We start from the raw sequence: 6,253 nt of genomic DNA on the forward strand, positions 1-6,253 counted from the left end.
CTCACAGATGCGAGAAGCTCTTAAAGAGCGCCGCTCATAAAGATTGGCAGGTAAGTTGTATAAGCAGGCAACAATAATGAATAAGCTTTTAATACACTATTTTACCTTAAAAGTAACGTTTCCTCCACAGGAGGAAAATTAGGGACATTTTAGATTTTGTGTTTTGAGTTATTTCAAGATTTCCAGAAAAGTCTCATTTTGGCCCGATCAAAAGTTTGCAACTTTAAAGGATGAGCACTCCTGCGCGCAGTGTTGTGACCTCCCTTCGTCGTAATTAGCTCGTATTCAGATTGAACAATTTTGAATTCAAATAAATGTTGTTTCTTTTAGATTTGAATAAACAATAAGGATTTAGTCCGAAAGTAATTTGTCTACTAAATAACATTTTGAAATTATGAACAAAATTGGTAAAAATTTGCCATAGTTGTGACCAAAAAACTACGCGCAGAATTAGATATTTCTTCATAAACGCGTGAACATTTTTGAGTTTAACATTGAATATCTTAGCTCGGTTATTTTAATACTTAATTTTAAAGTATCTATCCGATAACTAAACATTTTATCTTTACGACAGTATAATTTTTTTTTGTATATTTGCTAAATTAAAAAAACAGTAGGAATAGAAACGTCGAAGGTCTTGCGCTTATTTCAGTCACAAAATATACCCTAATCATAAACTTCATAAAATCCACTGAAAATGATGTCTAAAGGCATATCTAGTCCTTACACCTTCCCAAATCATTTAGCAAGGATTCAGAGCCAGCTTTTAAAATTAGCTTTCGAATAACATTGTTAAGACATAAAACTATAAATAAATGAGTGCGTTTTTCTCTTTCGTCTCAACAGTTTCTCTTTCATTTTAACACTATATATTAGTAAAAGCAATCAGCGATCTTTATTCATCATTAAAGGAGTAAAATAATTGGTCCTCGTTAATGTTTAGTGTCTGATTACAGTTTCGGTCCGACCTCCACACCTGAAAAGATATTGGGGGTATTATCAGTTAAGTAAATGGAAAAATCATATTTCCATCATAAAACTATGAAAACATTGAAACTAATGTTTTTGAAGGCTCGCCTATTCGTTTAAGCAATCAAATAGTCAGTGCAAAGAACAGTTGAAGGCACCGGGAATGTTTCAAATAAATCCTCTGTCTACTATCAGACCACACACTCCACTATGCACTTCAATGTATCGTATAACAATGGCAGTTGAAATGTGTTCCCGCCATTTTAAAATCAAAAATGTGCGCAGCATCTTACGGGTTATGCGCCGTGATCAACGGTCACGGCGCAATGGTTATGCGCCGTGACCATTGATCACGGCGCATACACATTGCGTTTAAATTGTCGTATAAATGTCCAGCTTCTCTGTGAAATTTGGTTGACTCGACTAATTTAAAAATTTAATACTCTTTGTTTCATTCTAGTTTAATTGTATTTCTATTATGGTCGGAAAGAATTATAATGTTTTTTTCTTCTACTGGGCCACATTCAGCCTGTCATTCCGCCATATTTTCAACGGCTATGAACACTAACATATGAACACTTATATGAGCCTGGCCCCATGTAAGATGTTTCTTTGTAGTCAGCAGTGTATTACTATTTCGGTTTTATAGTCGCATTTAATTCAGTTAATATTAATGGTTTCTTCACCTCTTCAAAGTTCAATGTAATTGGTTTGGAGGTCATTTGAAATAAGGAGGTAAAATAACTCACATAGCTTCCGGCAAGTTTCACGGATATAGTGATTGAGTTTCTAGTCAACCTAGCCTCTTTGCCTGACTGATTTCTTGTTCGGCAGGGTGACTGCTTAAACGTCAACTTCAACCTCTTCCACTGCATCGAATCGTACTAGTAGAATTTGTACCTGAAATATTACATTTAGTTTAGCGACCTTCACATGCGAGTCAAACTTAGTATTTCTGAAAGTTTCGCCAAATTTCATTGATTTCAGAGGGTGTGGCACGTCACTCTCTCCTTTTAGTTTTAATTATTGTCCATCAGTCCTACCAGCAGTTTTTTGATGACATGATAAGGGCGATTCAACCGCAAGTCAGGTCAGGGAGAGTTTGGAGACCAGACAAGGAACTAGATTGTGCTGAGAGGGACTTAGTCTGTGAAGCGGTGAGAGGAATGGTCCAGCCGTACAGCAGAGCAAGTATTGGTTTTGGAGAATGGAAGAAACCGTGGAAGAAGATGAACGCCCGGGAACAACAAGCTGAGGTCCTTCAGAGAGTTAAAAGAAACCTCGAGCATGAAAGGGAGGTTCAATGCGGCTCTCTTGAGATGCAGTCAAGATGGGGACAGTGGAGGGAAGAGGTTATGAAGACGGACATGAGCTGGCACACACTCTTTAAGTATGGTGATTCGCTCACAGGTTTTATGCTCAGTGCGACTTATGGTACTGTGGTCACACCAAATTGATTTTTTTTAATAATCCAAATACAGGCAGCGATTTAGTCAACTTAAGTTTGTCATTTATGTAATTGAACATTAAAAATGTATCCTTCATAGAATTTTGTATTATCTCGAGGGTATAAAATTGTCAATTGAGAAACACGTCATAAATCTAAACAAATAAGTTCATTAAAATAGCTATCAATCAGTAAATGAACGAACCTGTACATCTAGATGATGTAGGTCCACCACTTGTAACTTGTCAGACCGGTTGTTGTACAGCTTCCTGTTCAGCCTGAAAACACATTTCTGTTACCATGACAACGTTACCATTACAAGTTACCCGTGATGGGGAGTGTCATGAGGTTACGTGACTGATAAAGTTAATACACCTCCTCCCCACTAATAGTGCACTAACCTGGAAATGAGGGAGTAGACTCCAAAAAGTGAGGACCAGCGTCATGTCAGTAACTTTTAAAAAAGCCCGGGCCTATTTTAGATCCTGAAATTAGTGCCAGGAGTCTGTTTCGTGGATTATATTGTTGGCTTTAAAGGGATTTAAAAAGTGTAAACAGTATAAGGGTATTTATAAAACACATAATTACTGAACACGTGTCGAGATTAACTTAAAACGTGAAAAATCAATAATCAAGTAATCACACGTTTCCTTGCCCCTTCCCTTGTCTGAAAAGTGAAAACTATCCCCTCCCCTTTCACCGAACGTGTGTCTAATCACGAGCAATTTAAATCAAACACGTAAAAACAAGTAACACATAAATGCGAGTACAGAGGCAGTCAACTACATATCATGAATGGTAGTCAACTGATAGTGCGGAGAAACACGGCACACACGTTAGGCCAGGAATGTTCCGCGCCATATAAGGAATAATTCACTGGGTGTACAAATAAACAATGTGGTTGGGCCGTGAACTGGTGGTATTTTTTACACAACTTGTTTTAGTGGGCTTGTCAAGTCCTGCTCGATTATAGTAGTATAGAAGTGGGGCGGAACACCATAGTATGAAGACACAGGCACTTTTAGAGTCCATTTTAATATCACTTTTCACGCTCAGTGCTTCAGACTTTAAATTAAAACTGGCACTTTCCATTTTAACTTCGGCTAATTGATCCCTTACCAATATAAGATAAGTTGTAAATGTAAGTATGAATTGGGGGTCAAATAAGACAGTAGTTTTTATGTTCTTATGTGACTTTTTAATCTATAATTCCGATCCCGGCCAAAAACTCAAAATTGGCCGGGGCCGGGAATAAACACCTCCCCCGGCGCCGGGAATCCCGGTCGTTCAGTGCATTACAGCACAGTAAACAGAGCCAAAGTTGTTACTTGTCAAATGCTAAAATAGAATCTCTAGAATACAAATAAATTCATTCGATCACGGATCAACATCGAAAATGACGTCACAACGACGGTAATGTCAATGACGTCACGAAGCTCACTTGAAGTTTTTGCTGCTGTCTGAGTTTATCAGCTTGTTCACCAGTCTCTGTACTTCTTCAGCGTGCTGATTCAACAGCTCCTGCGGAAGATGCTTTTTGGTCTTTCAGCGCTTTTAGCTTCTCCTGAAATAATCGAGAGGTAATATTGTCTTCTTTCTCTAATAACAAACAAAATAATAAACAAACAAATAAGCAAAGTTTTGTCTGCTTTCAAGCTCAAAGTAATAGTAACACTAACACGACTCACGAGCCCTTTAAAGCTTGTAATAATGTAAGGCGTGACTGTGTTTTCTATGGACAAAATTATTTCAACCTAATTTCTGCATGACAATGTTTAACCTAATTTCTACATGACTATGATCCAGCTATCAGGAAAATTTAAACATCTAATAATTTAAAATTATATCATTAGAACTAGAAGTTCATTTAAAAGTATCGAAATCTTAGTTCTATTTTTACAGTCACCTTTTTAACTATTGAGTTCAATGATTGCTAACTTTGATTTACTCTTTAACTAAAATTTGCTGAAATTAAAAAGTTGTATGATAAAAAGGTACACAAAATCAAAAACTTAGTCGATTAAACTCGTTTCTAGTCGCGTCCAAACTTACTTATTATTATTAAAGTTAAACGTTAGAATTTATAAATAATAGTAAAACAGGATTTAATATCTCCCAAAGGATCAACCTCGTGAACTGTAACTTCGATTTAATAAAAGGCTCGAATAAAAGCAAAGAGGTTACTAAGCACTTACCTATTACCCCCATGACATAAGGTTAAAATTCTCCCCTAACGAGATATTGGCGAAAAACTGTCTCGATCACGTGATATGACCGTATAAGGAAGTTAGCCTAATTTCTCTATAGTGTTTCAGTATATGCTTTTGTAAAGGGTTTGGTTAGGGTTAGGCCGTTAGGGTTGGGATCTGATTAGAGGGTTATGGTTTCCGGGTTTCGAATAGTTGTTTAGGGCCATCTACAGAACGGGTTGAAGAAGTCACGTGACAGGCGATTGTAGAGTGATTAATCATCATCCACCATATAAACTGCCATCGTAAACAGTTAATGAATTAGGTATCAACAATCAAGCACAATATATAATACAGCAGGGCTGATTACTGCTGACACATTATAAAGCAACTAAGAGCAGAAATATGGATGATGGAATAACGCGAGGCAACAGTGACAAGTGAACTGGGCGGAATTAAGGCGCGAACAGTGAACGCACGAGGTGTAAAGCTCAAAGTGCTCCTTCATCAATTATGTTCACTCTTAGACGGATTTGACACGCGAAATTGCGCGGCAATTATGCGCGGCGCGTAAAACTTTTGTAAACCTTTCGGACAAGGGTCAAATTATTTTTCTACTGTCAACACAGCCCAAGTTATACATGTTTTAATATCAAAAAATGTCCAATTTTTTTGTATCATTTTTAACTAATTTCTTTTTCAAATCGCTGCCACATCAAAATTATTTTACGAAAGTACATTAAATTTTCACAGAAAGCTAGCTTAATCGTTTTAGAACTATATTAAAAAAGAATTTAATATAAAAAATGTTAAAACTTTAAAATTATCAATTGAATAAATTGCCAACGTCCAAATATGTGTAAAATACGACGAAGAGGGGTCACAACACTGCGCGCAGCAGTGATGAGGGGACCTTAGAATTTACTTCCAAATATTCGCGTTTAAGTCCTGTGAAAGTGTGTAGAATCAAAAAATACGCCGGACTGTGAAATCGACAATTCGTGCAATATCACGCCGCGCTCCTATTGGCTGATAGCAATTTTGGGCTGTGACGTCACTTATGTGTACGTTAAGGCCAACGTGCGCGCGCACCCTTCGCTCGTGTCAACATTTTGTTCTGTTCTGTTTTAACTACGTCGTGTTACCTTTGGCGTTTGCGAAAGCGGTATCTTTGGTTGCACTGAATTAGTCTAGTTACGAATAATTCTCTTTAATAATAATAGTTAAATGTTACTCAGAAAGGCTTTATTTCTTGTAGTTGTAGTAGGTATTTCTATTTATAATTAATAGCTAAGATAAGTAGCATCCGCTAACTAAACCACAAACTGCTATTTTGTTTTGACTTGTTTGAAACCCGATATGGACACAATTAAAAAGAATGTATGATGTAGTACCTTACTCGGGATTATTATAACCGGGATAAAGTGGTGGGTTTTGGAAGATTCCGCCATATTTTTCCCGGTCAAAAATTTTACCAGTCATAAAAAAACCCGCCGACTCAGATTATGGGGTTCCAAGGGGGTGGTGATCATCATATTTTACCTGAAGTCTCATATGTGCTAGAGAAGACTTTTGAAGCAGTGGATGGAGGGCTGTAACTTTATTGGCGGTTGCTACCATAATTTCGTTATAAAAATCACAATTTGGT

General features: G+C 37.0%; 1 long non-coding RNA gene across 2 annotated transcripts; it reads right to left on the bottom strand.

Annotated features, from left to right (window-relative positions):
- Positions 1–350: 350 nt before the first annotated feature.
- On the bottom strand, positions 351–5,045 carry LOC134819974 (uncharacterized). Of its 2 annotated transcripts, XR_010160829.1 has the most exons (7): positions 4,612–5,045; positions 4,323–4,381; positions 3,858–3,980; positions 2,818–2,901; positions 2,622–2,694; positions 1,719–1,869; positions 351–976 (listed from the first exon to the last, which is right to left on the bottom strand). It is a non-coding gene; the product is annotated as an uncharacterized LOC134819974 (long non-coding RNA). The 2 variants fall into 2 exon arrangements; XR_010160830.1 differs by lacking the exon at positions 4,323–4,381.
- Between the last annotated feature and the right edge of the window lie 1,208 nt (positions 5,046–6,253).

Source organism: Bolinopsis microptera, chromosome 8 (assembly GCF_026151205.1).
Source record: "Bolinopsis microptera isolate Bmic1 chromosome 8, MBARI_Bmic_1.0, whole genome shotgun sequence".
Lineage (NCBI taxonomy): Eukaryota > Metazoa > Ctenophora > Tentaculata > Lobata > Bolinopsidae > Bolinopsis > Bolinopsis microptera.